We start from the raw sequence: 27,674 nt of genomic DNA, 5'->3' as shown, positions 1-27,674 counted from the left end.
AGAAAGGACACACACACACACACACACACACACACACACACACACACACAATTTTAATATCCTCTAGGCAAAATGTGAGATCAGGGCACAAATCCGACATTAAAATAGTACCACTTTTAATCTTTTGCATTGCCCTCTCATCGTGTCAAAAATACTACTTCTGGATGCGTGCAGTGCTCATGCCTATAATCCCAGAACTTTAGGAGGCCAAGGTAGGTAGATGACCTGAGGTCAGGAGTTCAAGACCAGCCTGACCAAGATGGCGAAACCCCGTCTCTACTAAAAATACAAAAATTAGCGGGGTCTGGTAGCTGGTGCATTTAATCCCAGTTACCCAAGAGGCTGAGGCAGGAGAATCACTTGAACCTGGAAGGTGGAGGTTGCAAACAGCCAAGATCGCAACATTGCACTCCAGCCTGGGCAACAAAAGTGAAACTCCATCTCAAAAAAAAAAAAATAATAAGAAAAAAGAAAAGAAAAAACTATTTCCTATTGGTCTTTCCCTACAGACTCTCCCTAGGGAATAAGAACATTTTATGATTGTTATTTATGTTTCTAGTGCCTCCTGGGGAGAGAAAGGCCTAGTAATTAAAAATATAAATTTTAGAATGAGTATGAACCCTGGCTCTACTCCTTAAAAGCTGTGTGGTCACTATTTGCCCCATTTGCAAGAGGTAAAAATAATAGCGTTGTGTTGATGTGATGTGATATGATGAGGGGGTGATGTGAGGAATGAATAGATTTTACATATAAAATGTATACCTCTGTACCTAACTCACAGAGAGTACTCAGTAAAAGCTGAGTCATGATGACAGTAAGACAGTTAAGCTACCTTAGGTCAGAAACACATTGGAGAATACTACAGGATACTTTTAATTCTCTATCTTAAATAAAAGGGTACATACTCAGAGGTATGTATAAACTGTGGCTTAGAGATATTTACTAAACTACCCAAGATTAGACATCTAACAAGTGACAGGGCTTAGATTTAAGCCAAGATGTGTCTGACTTCATAGCCCATATTGTTGATTGGTCTACCATATTGACATCATGGCCCTACGTATACTGGCGAAGTGAGTGAATCTCTCATGATAATATGAAAAGCTCTCATTCTAGGTCGTTGTCCAATATTCTGGCACCTTTGCTTGGGGTGATCCTATTTCACTGCCATACTGTACCTCTCTTTCCTCAGATGTAAATGGGCATCTTATAGCACTAATAGCTATAGGCTTGCTAAGGGGATTCAATGGGTTGATAATCCCAAATCACTTAGACCTTTGCTGTCACGTAGTAGCAAACACTATTTTCCTTAGTCTAGGTTTCTACGTGCTTATATTATTATCGTTATTGTTACTTACAGCATTAAAGGCATGCTTTCAGTTTTGAGTATCAGAAATATAGCTGAAAGTGACTTAAGCAAATAGTAACAGAGCTTTTCCTCATGTGATTAGAGGTGGAAAAAGGCAGCTCTTGGCCTTAAGTTTCATGGTTTGATGATACCCTCAAGGACCAAAAGTCTTTCCATCTTTTTACTCCACTACATTTAGCTTGTTGCTCTTTAATTCTAGAAGTCTCAGGAAATCTTCCAGAGATCCAAGATCCACACCTGTGTTCAAGCTAGGAAGACAGGAATAGAAGGGACAAAAAAGCAGTAAAAGTGGTGACTGCTTCTTTCATCAGAAAAATGAAATTTTCCTCAGAAGACCATCTCTGCACTGCTACAAGACATCCACAGATTTTTCATTGACAAAACTATGTCACATAGCCTCCAAGGTAGACCAGGAGAGTGACTTTAGGTTTTTTGGGTTTCATGTTGGAGACAGCCAGGAGAATGGAATTAGGAATGGATGTTGGGTGGAGCAACCAAACCCGCCTGCTATATTCACACAGAGAAATGGTTGTTATTTATGTTATTTATGTTAAAAGTCCTGAAATATAAAGTAAGTTGGTGGAAAATGTATCATCTACACTGATTTAACCTTAAGCCTTTATTTCAAAAGCATTGAATGAAATACAGAGAAAGTCTATTAAACTGAAATACAGACAATGTTCTCATTTGTGGCAGTGTGTTCAGGTTAACAGTGAATACGTAGACACACCTGTGTCCTCAGGACTTATCTACAGAAACAACCCCAAACCAGGTTTGAAAGCCATGAATGCAATATGTGGAATCCTACAAACTGGTTACCCTTGACACAAACCTCGCTATAGGAAACTGACCATGAAACCCTGAAAGTTTATAAAGACCAAACACTCCAGAAAGGTTCTCACCTAACTCATTTACAAAATAATGTATCTTCCTATCCCGCTAAGTCAATAAATAAAAACACACATAGAAATTGGTTTTGGTTGATAGATTTGATTTAAATTAAGTGTTTCTGTGACCACTTTCACTAGAAGTACTCTTTGATTTGTGAATTTAATTGTTCTACTGTCTTTGTCAAAAAATTCTGTAATTTAGGCCTGCACGGTGGCTCATGCCTGTAATCTCAGCTCTTTGGAGGGCCAAGGTGGGCGGATTACCTGGGTTCAGGAGTTTGAGACCAGCCTGGCCAACATGGCAAAACTCTGTCTCTACTAAAAATACAAAAAATTAGCTGGGCGTGGTGGCATGTACCTGTGGTACCAGCTACTCAGAGGTTAAGGCGGGAGAATCAATTGAACATGGGAGGCAGAGGTTGCACTGAGCTGAGATCACACCACTGAATTCAAACCTGAACAACAGAGTGAGACTCCATCTGAAAAAAAAATTGGTAATTTAAAACAACATATAAAGTTGTGTTTCAGATAGGCAATCAGGTACTTGTAAAGGCTTAAATTTGATACCTAGCTACTTCAAGATAGTTGCTTGCTAAGTATGTATTTGAAACCAGATTTTAAGAAGAAAAAACAGACTAATCATATTTGCAGAGACATATTATGAGTGACTGGCCAAATTATAGAGAATATAGAAAACACTTTGGAAAAGGCACATGAGAAAAATTAATGACACCATCACTAAATAGAATTATCCGCGTTGTGCCTATTTGTAATAAAATTATTACATCACTATTTGCTTAAGACATTTCTGGCTGGGTCACTCATAACAGAAACATTCCTTTCAGTAATAAGCACACTGTAGATAAAGATAATTAATAGATAAATATATAAAATATATTAAATATATATAAATATTTTTATATTTAATATATTTTATATACTAGGAGTGTGTTTAAATGAGATGTTGGTCAAAGAAAAAATATAAAGAAATAAATAAAAAAGATGTTGTTCAAAGAAATGTCACAAACAGTTTCCTCTAAGGCCACTTTCCAACTGCAGGACTTTTCACCAGTCATTTTTTGACATTCTTCTACATAAATTAAGAATTCTTAATTGCTGTCCTGTTAGGTGGTCAAGATAATTAAAATGTGAACATAGCTAAAAAGCCTTCACAATCCTTGGCATAGAGAATGTATTTAATACATCTCAGTCCTGATTCCACTTCCTCAGAAATATCAGCAGGGATTTTTTGTCACAAGTCTATGTTTAACTGTTAGTTAGATAACTAACTGCTTTTTAATTTCTCTGTTCTTTGCTTCTTTATTTGTAAAGAAGAGATAAAACAGTACTTTCCTTCATCAGACTTTTTTTAAGGAGTGGTGAACATGCCTGTGGTGGTCAGTTTTAATGTGTCAACATGAAGGGTATTTTTAGATGAGGCTGACTTTTAAACTGATAAACGCAGGGTAAAGTAGATTGTACTCCATAATGTGGGTAGACTTTAACCAATCAGGTGAAAGCCTGACTAGAATGAAAAACTGGCCTTCCCAAGGAAGGAGGGGGTTCTCTAGCAGACTGCCTTTAGGCTTCACCTGCTCTATCAGCAATTCTGGATCTCTAGCCTGCCTGCTGTTAGACTAGAAACACAACTTGCCCTCTTAGGTCTCCAACATGTTGGTCCATAAGACAGATTTTTAACTTGTCATTATCCATAATTTCATGAGCCAATTCCTTAAAATAATAAATAAAAATACCTACATACAAACAACCTATTGATTCTGTTTCTCTGGAGAACCCTAATTAATACAATACTTTACAATGAGTCCCATGATCTTATCCCCTTAATAATATCTCATGGAATATCAACAGTTTCTCTTCGCCTCTCCCCGTCTCTCTGCCTCCCTCTCTCTCTCCCTCTCTCTCTCTCTCTCTCTCTCTGTCTCTCTCTCTCTCATGTGTTGGTGGATTTGAAAAAGGACATTACTATGACATCTTCAGCCTTAAGGAAAAGAATTCTGAATTATCAAGCTTGTAGTTATTTTTTTACACAGCAACAGAAAACTAATATATGCCCATCATTATTAAACAGAATGAGCTTCTAAATTTTTTTCTCATTAACTCTGCAATCTTGGTTTCTACTATTTCACTTGTTTTAATTCAAAGATTTGATTTATGCCAAACCAACATGTTGAGTTCCTTTCCAAGGGCAAAGGAAAAACGGAGTGAGAAGTAGAAGAAAGAAGTAATAAATATGAATCATGAGACCAGTTCAGAAACAAGAACTATAATCATGTAATGAATTTTGTGTTTTCTTTGCTATTAACATACTTGCATATATTTGTTAATTATTTTTTTCTCTCTCTCAGTCCCATACTATCTAATGTAAATGTGACATTCACATTCCACCCCACATCTCAATGTCTAAGTATTAGAATATCAAGGAAGGAGTGAAACTCAAGTGGAAGAGCAGTAAGTTTCTCCAAAGATGGATAAAGTCCATTAGATTAGTGCTTCCTCTTTCAGGGTGAGATTAATTTGTCTTCAGTTTTATGTGAAATGCGTACATTTGTATATGGGATAGTGGCATTATATGGAGCAGAATTAGGATATTGTTAATTTCATTTGGAACTTAAGTATGAATAAGAGGAGATAAAGATGCTAAATTGACAGAAGGCAGCGTATTAAATGGATGAATAATTGCTGTCCACATGGCAACATCACCACCAACCCTTTTTGTATTAGTTAGGGTTCTCCAAAGATACAGAACCAATAGGAAATATATTTATTATGAAAAACTATCTTACGCAATTAAGGAGGCTGAGAAACTCCATGATTTGCTGTCTGTGTGCTGGAGGCCCAGGAAAATCTGTGGCCTAAGAACTCAGGAAGTCAACAATGTAATTCCCAGTCTAAGTTCAAAGGCCCAAGGACTAGAAACACAAATGTCTGAGGGAAAGAGAAGATGAATGTCCCAGCTCAAGCAGAGAGCAGAGAGGGAGAGAGCAAAAGAGGGAGAAGAAGACATCTGCTTCCGTGGGATATTATTACTAGGGGTAAAAATATCCTTTTGCCTTCTTGTCCTGTTCAGGACAAAAATATGTCAGATGATGCCCATCCAAATTGGTAGGGGGAATCTTTACAAAGTCTACTGATTTAAACAGTAATTTCTTCCAGAAATACTCTCAGAGACACACTCAGAAATAATATTTCATTAGCTCTCTGGGCATCCCTTAGCCCAGTCAAGTTGACACATGAAATTAACTATCACAACCATCACTCCTTTTCAGACTAGAAACTATATTTTCCAGAATCCCCTTTGCCACACACTCCAGTTTTGAATTTTTGAATGAGAGGAAGTCATGTGAGATTCAACAGACAAAGTGAGGCAGAAGCTACTATTTTTGAAGGCTGTGGTAGTCAGAAGTGGTAGGCTTCCACATCTCTTTATAAGTTCACCTTCATGGTCATGATGCTATGCAGATGTGCTCATGACTGGTGGCTTTCTTCTCCAAGTGCAGTGCTTAGGGACGTGTAGTCATCATTTATGCAGCCCTCCAAGTGCAATTTCCCATATTTTTATTCTCCCAGACCTCTCCCCATTTACATGAACTCTAGTTTTAGTTCCATAATACTTACAGTGGATCTTTTCTGTTGATTAAGTACAGATTAATGAGATGTGTAAAGTGTAGTAGACGCTGTACTAGTGTTAACTTATTATTTCCAAGTATTATATCTTTGAGCAAGTGCATCTTGGCTTAAATCTTCCCTAAGAACGTTCTTGCTTTATTCAATAAGACATGAAATCATGTACTAACAAGGGGCCTTTCTTTTCTATTGGAGACCAAATAATTAAAGCAAGTCATGATTTGGCTTCAAGACTCCTCTTGACAAGATGGTCTGTTGTGCATGGGTATAATAGAATGTCATCTACAGAGAAAACAGACACTTTGAGTGACAGTTTAAAAATTGTCAAACTGAAGTTTCTGTTCTGTGATGAATCACTCTGGAGCACGAGAAAAGTTTGAATTTATATATTTCATTCTAGACAAGTTAGCTCAATAGAAGGAGATATCAGGGCCAGAAAGCACATCTCCAATTGGTCATATGTGTCAGGGGCCCCTGGAAAGTCCTTCCTTGTCAAGGTAAGGCCATAAATATTTGCCATAATAGTGCTTCTACCACTTTTCCACAGGTGGTCTTACTGAATTGGTATTTGGAGAACAGACTATTGCAAAATTTGTGGCCAGGTGCAGTGACTCATGCCTATAATCCCAGCACTTCAGGAGGCCAAAGTGGGAGTTTCACCAGAGGTCAGGAGTTCGAGACCAGCCTGGTCAACATGGTGAAACCTTGTCTCTACTACCACTACTAATAATAATAATAAATAGCCAGACGTGACGGCAGGCACCTATAATCCTAGCTACTTGGGAGGCTGAGGTAGGAAAATTGTTTGAACCCAGGAGGCGGAGGTTGTAGTGAGCCAAGATTGTGCCATTGCACTCTAGCTTAGGTGACAGAGTGAGACTCCATAAAAAAAAAAAAAAAAAAAAAAAAAATTTTGCCTTTCTATTGCCACATGATAATCTAAATAAGGTAAAGCAAGGGTATGGAAAGAAAATATGAGGTATCTTTATATCTTCCTTTATAGTATAGCTTAAGAATTTTGCACACAGTAATATTACTATTTCTATTACATGGTAATGCTGCTATTAGAAAATGAAGATAGCCTGCTTCTGAATAATCCAAACTTCAACAGAACATTTGAATTGGATGGCATGATTGTAATCATCCTGGGTTAAGAAAAAATAAAGAGGGACTCTTCACAGTCAAAAAGTAGTGAGATTTCATGTACATGGATCTTAACAGTAGATGAAATTATTTCCATCTAACTCTCCTTAGTTATAATTTCATTCTTTATACTTTTGAAACTATTTAAAGAAAGGAATCTCATAAATTAAAATCATGTGCTTAATTCCTGAGCACTATTTAATATTAAAAAATAAATTTGGTCATAAAAGCATAATGTACATATATAAGTGCAGTAGTTATAAGGTACAGACTACTGAATTATCATGATAGATTGTGTCCACCAGATTAAGTGTGGATCTGCCTTCCCCAGCCCGCTGACTCAAATGTTAATCTCTTTTGGCAACACCCACACAGGTACACCCAGGACTGATTCTTTGTATCCATTAATCCAATCAAGTTGACCCTCAGTATTAACCATCACAACATGGAGTCATATAGTTAATATGTTAATGTTAATCATATAGCTAATGTTCTTCTGTGGCCAGTTGCTTTACTCAGTATTATGTTTACAGAATTTATCTATGTTGTTACATTTAGTAGTGGCTCAATTTTAATTGCTACAACCATTACATTGTATAAATCTACTACATATTATTTATCTATTTTAATACTTATTAGAAGTTGGGTTATTTCTATTTTGAGACTACTATACAGTGCCACTTTCTTAAATAGTCATAAAATTTAGTCCCCAAATGCTGAGCATAGCTGAAAATATTTTAAGTCATCTAAAGTGTTTTTTTTTTTTTTTTTTTTTTTTTTTTTAGGACATAGCTTTATCAAACAATACAAGAGTTTCCTGTTACTCAGGGAGTACCTCAGTATCTTTCAGAATATACCACATAATCTCGCAGAAAGTAACTTCTAGGTAGTAGTAGTTGGTCTTATTTTTGTCTTTGTTAGAAATAAAAAGACAGCTCCTGTGATCCAGTTTATAAGCAATTTTTAGAAATGGCTTCACAAGGAGATAATTGGAGAAGTTATACTGTTCTGTTCATGATACGATCTTACCAATGATAAATGCAAGGCCCTTTTTTATTGATTTATCTATTTTTCTCTGTTTCTCTACTTTAATAATACAGTAAGCATCTATGAAACTGCCATCCAACTCAAAAGGTAGAATCTTGGCAACAACTCACATCTATCTATGTTTTCTGCCTAGGCAGATTGAAATCCTACCATGTCTATCTGTGCTAACCAGTATCTAAATCTAGGAATATTAACTTGATTACCTTTCAGGGTAATGTCTTCTATATATAAGCTCCAAAATATTATTTTCTCAAGATTTTCTAAATTATTACTAAAATACACAGGGAATATTTATGTTTCAGAGCATAAAATGTTATTATGTATTGCTGGATTTCTGGCCACTATGGAATAATTGGTACTGGACCAGCCTTTCTGCTGTCGATATCCGAAAGTCATTAAAAATATTTGAAGTAACTGTTTCAGGCATCAGATAGTCCGGCACATGACAACAATGCACAAGCAGCACATGACAACAATCCCTGAGACAAGAAAACTCATAAATTCCTATTTTGTCCCTTCTTTCCACATAGGAACAGTTTCCAGAATGTTGCAGACAGACATGGTACGCCAGCAGAAAATGGTAGTCCTCCCAAGCTGAGATGGCAGAGAGCACAGTTCCAGGCTGAAATGTCTAAAAACTGTAGGGCAGGATACTAGAGAGGAGGGAGTTTCACAGATAACAGAGAGGAGGGAATTTCACTAGATGTCTGGAAGGAAGCTAAAAGCATTTATTTCCCAGACGCTACAGTTTAGACACTTACTAGGGAGTTACAACTATTGAGTTAGGGATGTAATAGAAATAAAAGAATGAAGAAAATAATGATGAAAGATAATGTAGTTCTGGACTATGCCAAATAAATAGACCTTGTTAACACCCTAGCCCTCCAACTGAGAAACCAGATCAGACATTAGGACAAAGGAACATGCTCTAGGGTAAGGTCTACTCTGGATTTCTAGGAACAGAGACAAAACCAAGCCTCAATAAAAATGGCACGATCCTCACAGTTTGGAGTTAAATCTTCCCAAGTTTGATAAATTTGGTAAAACAGCACGTTGGGCCATCAGCAATACACAAGAAATATTTGCAGGATAATTTGAGTATTTTAGGTGGCCTTGGTATCCCTTATAAAGACATTGATTAATCAAAGGAAACATTGGATAGATACTTGGTAAAATGGATTTTTGCTGGCTTATTTTCCATTAACTACTCCTATTGTTCTAGTAGAAATTCCCTTATATCCTTTTAAAACAATTGAAAATATTGACTTCAGTTTTGATAGGATTACCAAAAAATATATCCTGCCCAAACCTTGGATAAATGCTTGTTATTTCACCTAAGTGAGCCTAGTTGGGCTCTTCTTCTCTTCTAAGACGTTGAATCCTACGTGAAATAAGTACAGAATCAAGCACAGTGAATTCATGCCAACATCGATGCTGCCTAAACATAATATATTAATCTTATTAATCCCTGTAGTATATGTCTTCAAAAATGACATAATTGCCCTATTATTTCATTCTTTTTGAGCCTAGTTCCTTATGTTTCATTTCTTATTATGATACCCAAGTCATTACAGTAAGTTTGTGTTCTTAAGAAAAAAACAATAAAACTGTTTTGCTTATGTATTACCTCTTTCTGTTGCTTATAGCCAAAGAACCTTGGCTAACTAGAACTAGTGATTAGAGGTATCTTCGGAGTTCACTGCCAAGCATTGCATCATTATGAGCTGTCAGCACAGTTTCTCAGGAATTAAAGGCACCTTCCCATCTGCCTGGGTATCATGTTTACGTGTGAGCTTATTGACATGCAATAGGATTTGGACTTCTTCCAGCTAAACACAAGGGAGAAGCTGCTGAAGATGACTCAAAAGTGTTTTAGCAATTCTATTCCCTTCTTCCAGTTGGCCTTTGCATGAGCTTGGTTTATGCTGCTCTGTTTGGCCAAGCCTCAGCAAGTAAACAATATGACTACAACGGTGGTTGTGGACAATGGTTTTGCTTATCTTCAAAGGTAATTAAACAGGCTTAATCTGTCACATTGGCATCCCCCAATCTAAAAGTAAAACCTAATATCCCTGTGTTCCAAGGGCTCCAGATTAAAAAACGGTTTTTCACCAGCACTTACTAAATTCAGACCAAGCAATAACAAGTTAATAGAATCACTCCTAGTGGTCTTTCTGAAGGTGGGAATTTTCAATTATATAAACAGTTCTAGGCCCAGATATGGCAAGGGGGTATGCTCAAAAAGGGTATTTAGCACAGGTACTAACTCCTAATATGGACTAAGGGAAGACTTTTCCAGAAGAATAAGAGGAATGTTTTTATCTTGTCTTTTACTTTCCTTAGGGCAGAATTTGTTGGTCTTTCACTTTATATATTCACTGCTTTCTTTCAGCATTTTTCAGAATACAAGGTATTTGTGTGTGTGTGTGTGTGTGTGTGTGTGTGTGTGTGTGTATATAATATGTATGCTTACAAAGCAGAAAGCATAAGAAAGCATAATTTTTCATCAAAAAGACTTTCAGCATTTCCATGCAATATATGTTCTCTCCCAATGGGCACAATGAGAGAGAGACAGCCTGTCTTATGGATGAGGCACAGAAACTCAGCTTAAGAACATACTCATACCTTAAGAACAATGGATAGAATATTTTTAGTGCCATCTTTTCCTGTGAGGGGGAGAAAATAACATGAAAGTCTCAGATTCTATTTTTAGGGGGTTGTTCTTCATGTCTCCTAAACCTCATACCTGGCTATAGTGACTGTGGGTATCTTAAACATTTTCTTACATTTTCTCTTTTAAATCGTATGAGGAAAGAGATGACAATGTATTGTCTCTGGCTCTGATTACTTTTATTTTAGGTTAGATTACTACAGCACAACCCAGTGGAAATACTTGGTGTAGATTATTATAATTGTTGACACTGATCACTGTCCAGTTAATATGGTTGATAGGACCTGGCTCTGTCTATGTCAGTCTATTTAATGTAACTCATATAAACTGGGCTAACAAGGCCAAATGATACAAACATTGAAAAAAATAGTTTTAGTAATTTGGAGACAATTCTTTCAGTTGAGAAAACCTTATTACTTGGCATCTAAATTTATTAAACTTATAGTCCTCTGCTTTATATGCCCTCACTATACAACTGGGTTGCAGACAAAACATGCACTTTTATTAACCCGAATGTTTAGCTCAAAAACTCTGTTGAGACTTCCTTCCTAAAAACCTACTATATCTGGCCTGTTATGCAAGAACATGTAAGCTTTTTCTAAAGTATAAAGATGGAAACCTAACAAATTCTGAAATATCCACAAATTACTAAATGTAGAGCTTTTTCTGTAAATTAACAGCCTGTAATAATTTATTAAAGTGGTGTGCCTGCAGAACAAATGTTCACAGATTCATATTCCAGATAAATCAAGTTTATTCACTTCCCTAGTGCCTTATGTCTAATCAATGTTTTTTAAGATAATATTATCGGCAAGTTCTCTGTCTTCAATGAGAGGAAATGTTTACTTTTTGTAATTGGAGTTCATGTCATTCCACAAGCTTAAGGTAAAGTGATTCACTGAAAATATTACATTGCCTTTTAACTATTGTCATGGTAATATTTTATTGTCATGGTACAATTTATTAATATTTTGGACAAAAGGAATATTATTCACATAGACTGTATAGAGAGCTCTCTTGATTATGATTACTTCATTTCTGTCTGTGTGTTTGAAAAAAACCCAAGGACAATATATATAATGAAATGGGTGAAAGACCTAAAGAAGGAAATACAATCATTTTTGTAATTTTAGCATTTCGTTTCTGATTAATTCTGATATACCACAAGGCAAATGTAACTAATAAATTAAAATGAGTTAATCTAATTACAAGGAAATCCATCAAATGGAGATATTAAATGGCAAAGTCAATGATTATATATTTACTTGTTAAAATGCTATGTATTAATAGACATGAATGTTTGTGGAAAATAATGTCTAATGTTTTGAGAAAACATACTATTTGTTATTTGCTACTCTAAGTGCTTCTAAACTCATTTAATCATTAAAACAATCCTATGAAATAGATATTCTTATTATCCAATTTTATGATGAAGATAAAGAGTGCAAGATTAAGGAACTTGCCCAAGATCCCACAGCAGGTGAGCCGGTGGAGCCAGGTCCTGAATTCTGAATCCAGAGTTTGCACTCTGCATATTGCCTCACTGCATATTGTCCTCACTGTCCATGTTTTCATCAGAGAAAATGTTTGTGATTTTCTGATTCTGCAAAACCAGAGCATTGCATTTGCTCATAAAATGCATGAACTGATTGCCACAGTGGTGGCAAAAAGACTGTTTCTGGGGATCTTTAGGAGAAAATGAGCAGCATTAAATTCTCTGCTTTAGTGTAAACATAATTTTCTATAAAATAGGGAATGCCTTTAACTTAAAAAAAAATTTAAACAGCCTAGGAGGCTGAATACAAATGTAGTGGAGATAAGTCTACTCTTTCCTACAGGTGACAGCTGAGGGCATGATTAGCTTCAGGAATGCTATCTACACATAAGAAATGAATAGATTAACTATCTCCACTGCTCATTCCTAGGGCACAGACCTGCTCTGAGATAACCATAACTCTAAAATGCCCAATAATTCATCACAGTTGTATTAGAAACTTCTTTGATAATTGCCTCAGTCTGATCGGAAAGGCAATGAAAAAGGGCACATCTGTCCCACAAGAAGACAATTGTTTGCTTGATTTTTAAAAAATTTCTATCGTCTACATTTTTCCAGCTACCTTTCTTTTCTTGCATGTACAACATTCTGAAGAAAGGGTGAGCTCTTTGTTTTCTGTGTTCAAACTGACCTTGTCCTTTCAGAAAATTACTATCACCAGTAAATTCACAGTATACTACTAGTCTAATGGAAAATATTTGAAACTATGTTTTTGGGGATTAAGGTTTTGGATTTTTTTTTTGAAACTTTTTTTTAGTTCAAAGGTCCATGTGCAGGTTTGTTAAATAGGTAAACTTGTATCACAGAGCTTTGCTGTGCAGATTATTTCGTCACCCAGCTAGTAAGCCTAGTACCCAATATTTATTTTTTTTCTAATCCTCTCCCAACTCCTATACTCCACTGTCAAGTTCCTGTGTTGGTTTGCTAAGGATAATGACCTCCAGCTCCATCCATGTCCCTGCAAAGGACATGATCTTGTTCTTTTTTTTTTTTTTTTAATGGCTGTATTGTATTCTGTGATTTATATGTACCACATTTTCTTTATCCAGTCTATCACTGATGGGCATTTCGGTAGAATCTATGTCTTTGCTGTTGTGAAGAGTGTTGGAATAAACATACACAAGCATGTATCCTTATAATGTAATGATGTATATTCCTTTGGGTATATACATAGTAATGGGATTGCTAGGTCAATGTTTTTGAGGAATCGTCACACTGTCTTCTACAATGGTTGAGATAATTTACACTCCTACCAACAATATATAAGTATTTATTTTCCTTCACAACCTCACCAGCATCTGCTTATTTTTTGACTTTTTAATAACAGCCATTCTGACTGGTGTGAGATGATTTCTCATTGTGGTTTTGATCTACATTTCTCTAATGATCAGTGATGTCGAGAATTTTTTAAATATGCTTATTGCCTGTGTGTATCCTCTTTGAAAAAGTACCTATTCATGTTCTTTTTCCACTTTTTTGTGGGGTTATGCTTTTCTTGTAAATTGGTTTAAGTTCCTTATAGATATTGGGTATTAGACCTTTGTCAGATGCAAAGTTAGCAAAAGTTTTCTCCCATTCTGTAGGATGTTTATTCTGTTGATGGTCTGTTTTGTTATGCAGAAGTTCTTTAGTTCAATTAGATCCCATTTGTCAATTTTTGCTCTTGGTAAAATTTCTTTTGGCACCTTCATCATGAAATCTTTGCCCATGCCTATATCTTGAATGGTATTGCTTAGGTTGTCTTATAGCGTTTTTGTAGTTTTTGGTTTTCATTTAAGGCTTTAATCAATCCTGAGTTAATTTGTGTATACGGTGTAAGGAAACGGTACAGTTTTACTCTTCTGCATATGGCTAGCCAGTTATTCCAGCACCATTTATTAAATAGGGAGTCATTCCCTCAGTGCTTGTTTTTGTCAGGTTTGTCAAAGACCAGGTAGTTGTAGGTGTGCAGAGTTATTTCTGGTTCTCTAATCTGTTCCATTGGCTTATGTGTCTGTTTTTGTACCAGTACCATGCTATTTTGGTTGCTGTAGCCCTCTAGTATTGTTCAAAGATGAGTAGTGTGAGGCCTCCACCTTTTTGTTTTTGTTTTTTTGGTTGGCTTTTTTTTCTTTTCCCTTTTTTTTTTTTTTCTTTCGCTTAGGATTGCCTTTAGTATTTGATCTTGTTTTCAGTTCCACATGAGTTTTAAAATAGTTTGTTTTTTTTTTTTTTCCTAGGTCTGTGAAGAAATGTTGGTGGTAGTTTAATAGAAATAGCATTGAATTTAGAAATTGCTTTGGGCAGTATGGTCATTTTAATGATATTGATTATTCCTATCCATAAGTATGGAATGTTTTTTCTATTTATTTGTGTGATCTCTGATTTCTTTGAGCAGTGCTTTGTAGTTTTCCTTGTAGAGATCTTTCTCCTCCCTGGTTAGCTGTATTCCTAGGTGTTTTTTTCTTTCTGTGGCAATTATAAATGGCAGTTTGTTTCTAATCTGGCTCTCAGCTTGACTGTTGTTTAGGAACACTAGCGATTTTTGTAAATTAATTTTGTATCCTGAGGCTTTGCTTAAGTTGTTTATCAGCTCAAGAAGCCTTTAAGCTGACGCTATGGTGTTTTCTGGATATAAGATCATGCTGTCTGCAAATGGATATTTTAACTTTCTCTTTTCCTTTTTAGATGTCCTTTATTTACTTTGATTACCTGATTGCCCTGGCCAGGACTTCCAATACTATATTGAATAAGAGTGGTAAGAGAGAGCATCCTTGTCTTATGCCAGTTTTCAAGAGGAATGCTTCCAGCCTTTGCCGACTCAGGATAATGCTGGTTTTTAGTTTGTCATGTATGGCTGTTACTAGTTTATTGAGAGTTTTTAACATGAATAGATGTTGAATTTTATTAAGAGCCTTTTTTTTCATCTGTAAGGTAAGCATGTGGTTTGTCTTTTGTTCTGTTTGTGTGATAACTCATTTATTGATTTGAATATATTGGACCAACCTTGCATCCCAGGGATAGAGCCTACTTGATTGTGGTGGATACGTTTTATGATGTCCTGCTAGATTCAGTTTGGCAGTATTTTGTTGAGAATTTTTGCATCGATGTTCATCAAGGATACTGGCCTGAATTATTTGGTTGTTGTATTTGTGCTAGGTTTTGGTATCAAAATGATGCTGTACTCATAGAATGAGTTAGGGAGGAGTCCCTCCTCCTCAATTTTAATAGTCATTTTGACTGGTGTGAGATGACATCTCATCGTGGTTTGACTTACATTTTTTTAAATGTTCAGTGATATGGAGCTTTTTCACTTTTAATTAGAATTAATGTTTTTGCATGGTGGTTCCATTTTTAATTTCTTGAGGAATGCCTATACTGTTTTCCATAATGTCTGTACTAACTTACATTCCTACCAATAGTGGGTAAGGATTCTCTTTTTGCCACATCCTTGCCAGCATTAATTCTCTTTTGTCCTTTTGATAATAGCCATTCTAATAGAAATGAAGTGATATCTCATTGTGGTTTTGATTTGCATTTTCCTGTTGATTAGTAAGGTTGAACTTTTTTTCACATACCTATTGGCCATTTTTATGTCTTCTTTGAAAAATGTCTATTCACGTCTTTTGCTAATTTTATTATCAGGTTATCTGTCTATATGCTATGGAGTTGTTTGAGTTATTTATATATTTTAGATATTAACCTCATCAAATAATATAGTTTGCAAATACTGTATGTTGTTTCTTTATCATATTGATTATTTTTGTGTTGTTGTTGTTGTGCAGAAGTCTTTTAACTTGATATAATTCCACTTGTCTATTTTTTACTTTTTTTCCCTATGCTTTTGAGGTCTTATCCAAAAAAATCCTTACCCAGAGCAATGTCATGAAGATTTTCCCTTATGACTTTTTTCTAGTAGTTAAGAAGTTGTACCCTAAGTGTAATCTTTTGTCTCTTTGTCTCTCTGTCTACATGCATTCAATAAAAGTACCTAGATTCCAAATCACAATAGTTCAAAATAGGGGTGAAGATTTCCTAACTTTTTTATTTTAAAATTTTGCCTCCCTAAAATCTCCAGAGTCACATCGGTATATATCCTAAGAAAATGAAATCAGTATTTTGAAGAGATAGCTACACTCTCATTTTCATTGGAGCACTATTTATAATAGCTAAGATATGGAATGGACTTAAATGTACATCAACAAATGAATGGATAATGAAAATGTGGTGTGTACGTACACTGGAACACTATTCTGCTTTAAAAAGTAAAAAGCAAGAAAATTCCGTAATTTGTCACCACATGAATGAACGTGGAGAACATTTTGTTAAATAATATAAACCAGGCACAGAAAAACAAATACAGCATGACCTCACTCATGGGGAAATTTTAAAAGTTGATCATATAGAAGTAGAGAATAATAGTTACCAGTAAACAGAGTGTGGAAGGAAGATGAGGAAATGGCCAAAGGACACACAATGGTAGTTAGGCAGAAAGAATAAATTTAAGAGATTTATTTGTATCACAGGGCGACTATAGTTAATATATTATATTCTCAAGAAATGCAAAGAGAGTAGATGTTGAGTACTCTCACCACAAAAATAGTAACTGTATGAGATAATGTGTTTGCTAATTACCTAGAGTTAAGCACTTTATGATGTACATGTACCTAAAACCAACATGTTGTACATGATAAATACATGCAATATTATTTATCAAATTAAAAACAAAAGTTGCATGGCTAGTTGTGGGGTTAATCAGCAGTATGCGCCTCCTGATATCATGCACTGAGGACAACTCAGTATTGCCTTCTGCCTGCAACTGCCTAAAGTACTTAACTTAAATCTATTCATGAGGAAACATGAAAGAATCCATTGAGAGACACTTTACTAAATTATTGACTTACACTCTTCAAAAATGTCAATGTCATGAACTACAGAGTAAAACCTAGAACTATAGAGAAATACAAAGATTAAAAGGAGACTAGAATACATGAATCTGAATTAAATGCAATGCAGAATTTCAATTTCCTTTTGCTGTAAAGGAAATTATTGTGCCAACTGACAAAATATCAATAAGGTATATAAATTATATAATAATATTGTTTGAGTATCAGTTTTCTTGATTTTCATAATTATACTGTGGTTACATAACAGAGTTTCTTATTTTTATGAAATACAAACTGAAATATTTAGGGATAAAAGAGCAAAAAATGTACTGTTTTCTTTGAAGTGGCAGTGGGAAGAAATTAAAGTATGAATATAATTTAATAAGTTGCATCCTAAATGTAAACTTTTCCCTATCTCCATGCAATCAATAAAAATTACTAAAGCCCAAACACGAATGGTTCAAAGTAGTTCTAAGGGGTTCCAGAACTTTTTGCTTTTTTTCTTGATTTTTGTTTTGCCAACCTAAAGTCACCAGTCGAGGCAGTCCTCATACCAACTGATTAGTTTTGTCCATTCTTGAAATCATTTTCTTTTCTATTATTTCATAATTGTCCTTATACTAAAAATTTCAATCACATCAGTAAAGCCCTTATGTCTCTGGAAAAGTCTGACATTTTAGTGTCATTAAAAAAAAAAATCCAATCCAAATCATTTGTTTCCTGAGCTATTTACTCTGCTGATTTTTTGTATACTTTTATTTTGTTCAATGACATTTAATTGCAATATAAATTCCAGTGAACTTTTAATTGCAATTCGGCACACACATCAAACATATGTGATTCTGCAAAATGTGTCTCTTGGAATAATTCTTTTCAACCAGAAGGGAATATCTGAAATTTTCTTAAGTGTATCTAAGGCACATTTATGAAAGTATTTAATTAAAATTTAGTAATATTTTCTTATCAAATAAAAACATTAATAAATTTCTATCTGCACATTTACTATTCAGTAAGTATCTACTAGTATTTAGATAAAGATCTATATAAAATAGTGTTACATATTCTACCTTAGTTTATTAGGGTAGTCATAGGCTACAGAAAAATGTTTTTATTTTATTTTTGTTTTTACTCTGCACTAAAATTGACTTCTTAAAAATAAATAAATTCAAATTACTTTCCTACAGAATAATGATCTTTCTACATTATGAACTCTTTGAATGTAGGGACAGCCACTTCTTAAAACATTTTTATTCCAACTTTCCAATTTGCTGTATTCAAGAACTTAGCAGTTTTTTTTTTAATGTAACAGACAGTGACAATTTGTGAAATGATCTTTGTACCTACTAGAATAGAGAAACCGTCATGGAGTTGCTAATGAGGTAATGATGATGTTGGTAATAGCATAATAAAAGGCAGTGTATACAGTAATTAAGTAAAAGTTATTTGCCTTCAGAAAGATCTAGACTTAGTCTTACGTCCCATTACTTGCTAGCTGTGTCACTAGGCAAGTTGGTAAACCTCTGAGATCTTAAGTTTCCTCATCTATAAACTATAAATAATAATAGTACCTGCTTCATAGGGATTTAATGAGGATCAACTGACATGATGTTTCTACAAAACTTATCACAGTGTTTGGCATATTTCATCAATGCTAATTAATATTGTTTTAATTGCCACTGTTATTATTAGTCCATTTGCATTAATCAACCATCAAATACTTTGTGGTGCTGAATACCTTAATCTAATATATCCTTACGTATTTATTTATATTTAAAATAATCATTTTAATTAGCATACCATCAATATTTGCACATGGTAGAAATGCTGAAAATAAAGACAAGTGACATTGTTAAAAATAATAATAATAATGATAAAAACTTTACATCTCTACCAATGCAGATCTCAACTGATAATATCTTCAGCTCATATATTACTAGATTTTCTCTGTTCTAGCATGCTCAGGTACACACACATTTACTCACGTGCACAGTTGTTTTTTATTAAAGTGAGGCCATATTGTACACACTGTCTTGTTTATCTAGATTGCTTTCTATTTCCTCTTTCTGACACCAGATATCCTTTATAACATATTTATCTAAACCGGTATCTAACCTGAGATCATATCTTACACATAGTTGTTAATGTTCCCAATTACTCTTCCAATCAAGTAAAATACTTTCTTATAAAATCACTGACTTACTGTAGAGCTCAGATAACAATTTGATTTTTTTCCATCCCTTTCTCCTTTTGAAAGGAGTCTGGCTTACTAGCCATGGCTGCAAAAGTTTATATAATAGAAAGAGAGAAAAGATAGCGGTGCTTCATTCCACCATCTTCAAACGAGATAGTTACCAGTTTCTCTACCTCTTTTAAAAATGTTGACCAGGTATGGTAGCTCTACCTATAATCCCAGCTCTTTGGGAGACCAAGGTGGGGGACTCATTTGAGCCTCAGGAGTTTGAAACCAGCTTCTGCAACATGGTGAGACCCAGTCCTTTGAAAGAAAAAAAAACTGTTACGGAAAACTATTAGATAATTATATAGGATATTCACAATATTGGAGTGAGATAGGGCCTTTGCCCATACCTGGCTCAGATAGAAAAATGTTCACCAAGTTTTATAAATATCAAGCAGCATTTCAATGTTTTATACAAATTTCTCCTGGTTCTTGACATTTAAATCTCCCTCATATTAAAGACTGGGGCAAATTTGTAAACTTACTGTTGTACAAGTGTCTCCCATTTTAGATTTGCGAAGTAGCCAGGACCAGACCCTGGATAACCCCTGGCTACTTTAAAAATTCTAAATTTTCTAAAGGTTTATGTATAAAATGCTGACAGAAATTATCTATTTCCCAGTCTATATACATTTTCAAGTAGTCCTAAGACTAGCCTTCAGCTAAGATTGCATGCCCTTGAAGGACCTATTCTAATATGTAACACAATTGAGAAGTCAGACATACAAAGTCATTATGAAAATATCTATTTGTACAAAGGAGAATATTAATCCATAATGGGGAAAGGGCAAGTAAATGTTTCGTATTTCTCTGCAATCTCTTTCCTTTATGTTTTACTAACATAAAGGCAAGAAATTTTGCAATTAATATCAAGATCCTGGATGGCCACGTATATGAGTCCTTTAAATATGCTGTAACTCTGTAGAGCAACAGCCTTTCAACACTCCCAGTACAAAACTGCAGCTAATCTATGTGTGGGAGAAGAAAGTAAAATCAATTAGGTGGTCTTTGGGAGGCAGGTATCTGCCTATTCTGAGTGTCCAATAAACCGGAAGTAGTAAATGGGGTAACCTGATCACCTCTCAGAGTTTCTAACATTTGATCATCTTCTGTTTCCCCCAAACATGTTGTTCATCATCCCTAATTCTACTGTACTTAAGCGTAAACTAATCAATAAGAATACAGAAAACTATAAATGTAAAAAATATGAATAACTGTACACATTTCTGTAGCAAAGCCCAGCAATTCCATGGCTAATTATACATGCAACCGAAATGCCCATGTATGCTTACCTGAAGACACTGTACAAGAATCTTCAGAGTAGCATTATTTGAAGGTTAAATTGTTTTAAATTTCAACACAAAAACTGCCCAAGTGGTATTCAACAGTATAATAGACTTGTAAAACATAATGATGATATATTCAACAATTAAATATGCTAAAGTCACGAAAATAAACCATAACTACACCCAATAGTAATGAACTTCTCACATATTATTGAGTAAAAATACTAAGATGCAAAAGAATACACACTGTCTGCTTGCATTTATACAAGGTGCAAACCAGGCAAAGCCAATCCATTTTATTAGAAGTCAGGGTACTGGGCTGGGCGAGGTAGCTAACGCCTATAATCCCAGCACTTTGGGAGGCCGAGGCAGGTGGATCACGAGGTCAAGAGATTGAGACCATCCTGACCAACATGGTGAAACCCCATTTCTACTAAAAATACAAAAAATTAGCTGGGCGTGGTGGCGCACGCCTGTAGTCCCAGCTACTCAGGAGGCTGAGGCAGGAGAATTGCTTGAACCTGGGAGGCGGAGGCTGCAGTAAGCTGAGATCATGTCACTGCACTCCAGCCTGGCACCTGGTGAAGGAACGAGACTCTGTCTCAAAAAAAAAAAGAAAAAAAAAGCCACAGTACTGTATCCTCCAGGGAGAGGTTAGCGGTTTGAATGAAGCATGGGAGATGCTGTGGCACTAATAATATTATTCTTCCTGATCTGGGTGCTGGTTACATGGGAATGTGAAAATTATGATTTGTGCATTGCTTTATATATATTCATATATGTGTGTATTTATCCTTTTAGTATACATACACATAATAATTCGATAAAAGTGAAAAACTATTCTTTTTTTTTCTTTGGCATCCATTCCAGCTCCAAGTTTTTGTTATATAAGAGTAGCAGTTTGGATACAATGGAAAGTACATAAACTTGAATTCAGAATATCTTAATTTTTTATCGTGTAACTTTGGGCAGGTAACCTCACTAAATATCAGATTCTTCATCTGTAAAAATGAACAAATTCCTTATAAAGTTGTCATGAAGATTAAGTTAAATTATGCACAGTAAAATTCTTGGTTACTTATAAAATATAATATAAATATATTGCATTAATAGAGAAAAAGTCACTCAAGAACTATATTTTAGATGAACTGGATGGCATTCGACATAATTACAGGCATTGGGAAAATAAATATCTGGTTCTATTTTGAGTAATTGATAAGCACTGCTAAAATTTTATAGTGCTGAGCAGGTGCTACATCATAGTGGTCATAAACATAAAATTTCAAATTATTCATTAAAATTTTCATTCTTTATATAACAAATATTTATTCAGGGTCCACTGCATGCCATTCATTCCTTCAAGAACAGAAGAAAATAAAGTATTCCGCATTCATGAATCATGCATTCTACAGATGGGACAGACAAGATTTACAGCTGAATCTCAGCTCTGCCATTTACTGCCCATGTAACTTTGGGCATATTACTCCAATATCTGTCCTTACCTGTACAACAGAAATGATAACAGTGTGTACCTCGAAAGCTGTTGCATTATAAGAGCTAATGCCTGTAAAGTTACTGGCTACAATTTATCATTCAATAAATAAATAATAATAGTTATTACTACTCTTACCATGGACCGAGCATTCATGGAATTATACGGGAGTACTCCCACTGTCGCTGTAAAAGAGCCTGTCCTATTTATTTAATCCATTCTTCATAAGACATGGTAACTACCTTGATTTAAATTTGCATAAATTAAAACTATTTAATTCAAAATTCAGAAGGAAAAATTGTATTGACTTTCTAGCCAGCCTGAATTTTCCGAAGTTCCCAATCCTGGCAACACTTGACTAATTTGCATGTGACAATTAGAAAAATACCCATGATATGCACCACTGGTCCCGCTTCCCAGCTGTTCTCCTTGCCTGTATTTCATGATCTGCCATTTGTTTCAGCATATTCCCTTTCATAGTGATCCAAATCAAAACAAAAACTTAGAATTTCACTTTTATCTTCTACTCTTCAAAATTTCTGATTTCCTAGAAGACAAAGTCCGAGCTCCTCAAGATAACACTCTGGCTGTCACCAAGCTGCCTGATGTCATCTTCCAAATTTATGCTACCAAACCCATACTCAAGACTTCATCAATGAGAACCACCTATAGTCCCACAGACACTCCATACAATTTCTGTTAATGGGTCTTAATTGGGGCAATCTTACTTATCTGACATGTTCTTGTCCCTTTTTCCTGACTCCTCCCTACCAGCTCAGAGGGGTTTGACTTTCCTACATCAAAAACAAACAAAAACAAAAAAACTCACTATCTTAATTTACTCAGCTTTTGTCCTACTTTTCTTTTTCCTCCCACAGAATCATAAACAAAATTCTAATATATGATATGGATAAGGGCAGAAATCAGAGTTTGCTTCTTGTCTTTTCCTTTATTTTTCGGGAGCTTCAGAACCACTAATTAGGATGAGCAAACTCTTTCTATAAAAGTCTCTGTCTGCAGCAAGTATTCAACTCCACAATTGGAGGAAAAAAACATCCATCCACAACATATAAACAACAGAGTGTGACTGTATCCCAATACAACTGAATTTATAAAACCAGGTTGTGGTGCAGACTCAGCTGTCTGCTACAGTTTGCTCATCCCTGGTCTAAATGATAGTGACAAGGATGATGATGATAGTACTGACGCAGTTAGCGAAAACTTTTTCAGTGTTTACCATACGTCAGGTATTGTGTGGAATATTATCTAATGTAATGCAATAACATTGTAACATAAGAACAGTTACTGCCATTTTATGGATAGGAAAACTAAGGGTCAGAAAAATTAAGTACCTTCGCCAATGTCCTGCAGCTGGACTGTATCTGACTGCAGCACTTTGCTCTTCTTCACCCCTTTTTACTGACTGGAGAGTTTCCTTAAGCACTTCCCATTGTAATACTATGCCATTCCCTGACAGCTACTGCAGGAATGAATTTAGAGCAAATAATCTTTTCGTTTACACTTTGGCAAGTAGCCTATTACCAGAGCTACAAATGCCTTTACAAATGTGTAGAGCTCCACGTGGGAAATTCCACAAAAATTGCAAAACCTTCCCAGGATGCTGATGCTGATTTTAGGAGATGCTAAATTGAATTTTTTTTTAAGGATCTCTAAATCAAGATGATCCAGTTAATGCATTTAGTTTCATGGGAAAAGCCACCAAAACTCTCTAAGGAGATGAGGCCTGGCACATCTTTGTCTGGGTCTGGGGGCCTGTGACTTGAAAACTACTCGAGATAAACATGTCAGATGTGACTAAGATACAAAAGTCTCTCTGAGTTTTTCACTGTAAGACTAGTAATAAAAAGTGATTACAATATTACTTGATACTGATTGATTAAGAGGCAATGTCTGGCTCAGATTTTTCTTCAGTTCCTGTTCAGAGAGAAAAAAGACTATAATTCCCAGTACTCAGGGCTCATTCAGAATGATGAATCCAGCCAACTGAAGCCACATCTGAAGCTGGCTGCATCCCTACAATGCAGCACCTTAGGTTAGTTTATTCTCTACCTCTATTTCCCTAATTAAGTGGTGGGTTTTGCTGAAAGCCAGCCTTCAGATTTACTCAGATCCATATAAATTATGTAGGAAAAGCAATGACAAAGAAAAAAGGAAGGGAGGAAATTAGGTATGTAGATGTCAGCCAATAACCCAAAGGACATAGGAAATATTAAGTGCATTTCTAAACTGAAAATTCAGATTTTTCAGAAACATGTGAAGTCCAGATTCATGAAAAAGATGAGGAAAACAGGGGTGATTTATTTGCTTTCACTAAATTGAACTTCCCTAAGCAGGTGTCATCTTTCCCTTCTATATTGATGACATGTACAATATATTACCTTGAATTACTGTTATTTGGGTATTTGCCTACTCCTCAGTAATATGATGGAGGCAGCCAGGCTTTGTGATGGAGTACATGGGCTTTCAGATCAAATAATTGGTTTGAGTACTGGATTAATCTGTACTAACTCTATGACTTCGGGCAAAGTCATTTGTCTTCCTTGATCCCCAGTTTCTTTCTTGTAAAATGGAGATAACAACAGAACCTATTATATAAAATTTTTTGAAAGATTAAATGAGATCATGCACATAAAATGTTCAGCAAAGTACCCAGAATATCGTAAAGAGAGTAAGCAAACAATAAATGTTAGTTTATTATTATTATTATTATTTGAGGTGGAATCTCATTCTGTCACCTAGGCTGACTACAGTGATGTGATTATGGTTTAAAGCAGCCTCAACCTCCCAGGCTCAAATAATCCACGTGCCTCAGCGTCCAGAGTAGCCAGAACTACAGTCATGTACCATAATGCCCTACTATTTTTTTTTTTTTCAGAGATGGGTTCTTGCTATGTTGCCCAGGCTGGTCTCCAACATCTGGACTTAGGCAATCCTCCTGCCTTAGTCTCCTAAAATGCTAGTATTACGTATTACAGATATGTGCCACCTCACCAGGACTTAATGTTAGTTAATATTGGCATTTTTATGAAATTAGGAATGTACAAAATAGCTGTCATTCTAGCATGTACCCTATAAATTAATTTGTATATCTTCTGTGTTTCATGGGGTACATGCATCACATAATTATAAAGCAGGAGCTGTAGGAATAGTTCTGATGTGGTGGGTTTCCTAACTATCCTTTGAGTGAATATTCTATTTCTATTACTATGTATCCTTCCTTGTAACTTCTCTGTAGCCCTCCTGAAAACAAAGACTATTTGCTCATCTACATAATAGAGTATTGATGGATGTGGGAACCACATTGGTCTATATGGCTTCTCACTCCATTCCATTGAATGTCACGTAGAACTAGGAGAAATCACCCCTAGACCCAAATATCTACAGGGACCAGAGCCAGCAAACAAGGGAATGACTATAAGTTGGATTAGTCCATCTTATTCAAAATTGTGGGGTTTTCTCCAAATATTATAATGATTGTGTAGTAAGTTATACTAAGAGACTTCAATAGTGGTATGATTGGCTTATTTATGTATTAATTTATCAGTTATTTATTAAGAATTTACCACGTTAAGGAGTGAAAATAAAAACACAGTCTCTGTGTTCACAGAACTTAAAATATATAATGAACAAGCCAGAATATTAATTAAAATGAAACATGAACATTGCAATAGAACATATACAGGCTGCTTTGACAGCTAATAGAGAGATACCACCCAGTGACAGGAAAATATCTTGGATATGACAAAGTTTCCTTTTCCCACATTGTCCTTCCTCACATGCAGGCATCTGAGCAGGTCTTTTTTCCTGCCTTAACGGTGGGATGTTGCTACAGGAAGCAGAGGATAAAACAGATTTTCCTGACTTTTGATTGTCAAATATACAGGCTCTGAGGAAATAAAAAGGACTCCTGGCCCATTTAAATGATTCAGAATAAAGCATCATCAGAAAGAGCAAAGCTGCCTCCTGCCAAACACAACTTATTTTTTAGATGTAGAAAAAGAGAATACTCTTCAGGAGTTCACAAACAGACATTGCTGGGTCCCTGAGAAAGATATTCTGTAATCTATTTCACAGGCAAAACCTCAAATGGATATATTGGATCCACGAGGAGTTCTTTGCTTCCTAAGTAGATCTGAAACAGAACCAGGAGAGAAAACATGATTCTCCGTTGCTTCTAGACAGGCATAAAATGTTAGATTCACCGTAATTTACTCCCTCCATTGTGACGCTGAAGCCAACTTGTTCCTGTGTTAAGGTATATTCTGGCTATTTGCGTTATTCTATCAGGAATACATGAGGTGATATATTCACACACATGAAAAGGAAAATGTTACTTAGTGAAAAATACTTCTACTGTTGACTAATTTAAAACATTTTAGTGTTCATTGTTTGAACAATGAAAGGCCTGTGTATATCTTTTTAAATAAAATTATCTGAACCAAGAGATAAATTCAGATTATAGAATTGTTTTTTTTTTAAATATAATGTATCATTCTACTAATTTGCAAATATCACAAAATCATAAATGGCTGTTAGAGACAGAAAAGGTAACAAGTCAATTCTCCTATCAGAGGAGACTCATGCAAAGCTTATGTTATATTTTGATTACTAAGTTGTTGCATTTGACATGATAGATTTCTATAATCATGAGTAGGTTAAAATTTATTATAAAGAAAACAAAAGAATGAAAGTAACTTGACATGATTTCAAAAAAGAATAGCAACTTTTTAGTAGTAGAAACCTAAGAAAAGTAATTATATGTGAAGATACCATAGTAAAATATAAAATGCCAGAAATATTTATTGAAATGCATTTTTCAATGAAAGATCCATTGAGGATAATTAATTTAGAGTTTCTATTTAAATTAAAGCTAAAATTTGTAGTGCTATAATCTGGTACCAAATCTCATACAATTTTCTGGTGAGGATAAAATGTGGTTGGGTAGGAAGATTGTGAATGGAAGACAGGGCTGACGTGCAGCTCCCACATGCACAGACAGAACAGTGTATGGAGACTCATATCGTGAATTTTTGCTCCAAGAACCACCACAGGAACATATCAGGAAAACTGAAGTTCACTGAACCTTTGAAAGAAGTGGCATGCCACTGCAAATTCCATGAGACAGATATAAAACTGTGAGATCCCAAAGTGTGAGAGTGAGAAAACCTTCCTCCAATCACACAACCCCACTGGGGAACCTAAAAATTCACATCATGTGCACCCTCTCAGACCACACTGGAATAAAACCGGAAATTTAATTCCAAAGGGAACCCTCAAAACTATACAAATACATGGAGATTAAATAATCTGCTCCTGTATGACCTTTGGGTCAACAATGAAATCAGATGGAAATTAATTTTTTGAACTGAATGAGAATAGTGACACAACTTAACAAAACCTCTGGGATACAGTGAAAGCAGTCTGAGGAGAAAGTTTATTACAGCATTAAATGTC

The 27,674-nt window shown here is 35.2% G+C and overlaps 1 long non-coding RNA gene across 1 annotated transcript; it reads left to right on the top strand.

The window, feature by feature from the left end:
* Positions 1-21,571: 21,571 nt before the first annotated feature.
* On the top strand, positions 21,572-27,282 carry LOC116559000. Its single transcript, XR_004272272.1, has 3 exons — positions 21,572-21,583; positions 22,974-22,982; positions 27,216-27,282. It is a non-coding gene; the product is annotated as an uncharacterized LOC116559000 (long non-coding RNA).
* The last annotated feature ends 392 nt before the right edge of the window (positions 27,283-27,674 follow it).

This window comes from Sapajus apella, unplaced genomic scaffold, assembly GCF_009761245.1.
Source record: "Sapajus apella isolate SASKATOON/1434 unplaced genomic scaffold, GSC_monkey_1.0 scaffold1, whole genome shotgun sequence".
NCBI classification, from domain to species: domain Eukaryota; kingdom Metazoa; phylum Chordata; class Mammalia; order Primates; family Cebidae; genus Sapajus; species Sapajus apella.
The sequence above is the reverse complement of the archived record's forward strand: the minus strand, read 5'-3'. Positions and strand labels throughout refer to the sequence as shown.